The sequence below is a fragment of the Lagenorhynchus albirostris genome, chromosome 19, assembly GCF_949774975.1.
Source record: "Lagenorhynchus albirostris chromosome 19, mLagAlb1.1, whole genome shotgun sequence".
In the NCBI taxonomy this organism is placed as follows: Eukaryota; Metazoa; Chordata; class Mammalia; order Artiodactyla; family Delphinidae; genus Lagenorhynchus; species Lagenorhynchus albirostris.
Window position 1 is genome coordinate 11,063,476 of NC_083113.1, and position 1,658 is coordinate 11,065,133.

The window sequence follows — 1,658 nt, forward strand, 5'->3', positions numbered from 1 at the left end:
TGGTTGACACATGTAACCTATGAACATTCATAGGTTCCAGGGCCTGGAGATCTTTGGGGACCATTATTCAGCCTATCCAGGGTGTATTGCAATTGCAATTTAAACAGGGTGGTCAGGGAAGGCCTCGCTGAGGAAAGGATTCTTGAGGAAGACTCTAGGAAGGCTTGAGGGAGGTGAGGAAAGAAGCCATGCAGAGATCTGAGAGAAGAGCCTTTCAGACACAGAGAATAGTGACTACAAAGGCCAGGAGGAGGCAGGAGGCAGTCATTCTAATTGGCTGCTGTCAATCACCCCTGCTCCCAGGTATTCATGCCCTTCAGTAGCCCCTCCCCCTGACTGTGGGCTTGTTGTAGTGATGTATCCTAAGGAATGCAATACACTAATTCCTCACCATCCATGGGTTCCGCTCAACCAACAGCGGATTGAAAATACAGTCGTCCCTTGGTATAAGCGGGGCAGATTTGTTCCAGACCCCCACGGATACCAAAAATCTGTGAATACTGAAGCCTGTCATACAAAATGGCCTAGTACGGTTCGTCTTCTGTGTCTGCGGGTTCTGAGTTTGTGGATACGGAGGGCAGACTGTAAGGAACTCGAGTATATATTCACTGAGCCCCTGCTCTGTGCATGTCCTGTACTGGGTGGCAAAAGGCACACACAGTGGTGACCAAGACAGTCTCAGCCCTACCCTCCTGAGGCTCACAGTCCAGTGGGGGAGACAGAAACATCCCCAGAGAGTGACGACCCAGAGTGGGCAGGGCTGGGATGAAGGTGGGCTGGGAGGCAGCACCTGGCCTAGCTGTAAAGCCTTTGGGCAAGGTTTTCCTCTGAGACTCAAGTTTCCTCGCCTCTAAAGTGGCAATGATGACCCTTACATCAATAAATGACATTTATCACAGTCATACGAATGAGAATATACTTCCAAAGTTAGGCAAAGGCTCTGAGAATAAGTCCTAGGGAGCTAGTAGAACTCATGATGGTGGTGGTGGTAGGGGCGGGTGTTGAGCCAGTTAGTGAGGTTGCTGACATGACCTTGAGCCTTAAGAGACACCACAGAGTTGCTCCTTGCAGTACCATGTACGAGGAGAACAAACTGGGCAGAGCAAACACAGGTGACTTCAGATAGTTGGGTATAAATCATGGTGATGTCTTCCACTTCAGAGAAGTTTGTGCTCCTTAAGCCACATTCCAGCCCCATCTTGCTGCTTAGTTCCCTGCTTTCCACTTTCCTTTTTGCCTGCAGTGTCGTCTGCCCCACCTTACCCTGCCTCATCCCTACTCCTCACCTTAGTTCTCAGAGATGACTCCTCCGGGAAGCCCTCTCTGATCCCCCAGGCTGGGTCAGGAACCTTGTCTGGGTTCCCCCATTCCAGCCCTGGTTACTTTGTTAAAGTGTGGGGGAAAGGAGGACATCTTAAAACCAAGAATATAATAGAATGAAACTGAGTATGTATTCGCTACTCAGATGATCTGGACAGATGCCGGTAGACCGAGACCCAGTGAATGGGATCGATTCTCTCGGTCCTCTTCCGTCCATGTTTTGTTCTTGGTACTCGGCGATCCTCAGCGATGCCTCCGGCACCGCCTCTCCCGGAGCCCGCCCCCGCATTGCCGTGCGCACGCGCATTATCCCGATTGACTTCGCCCCAGTGGAGTGA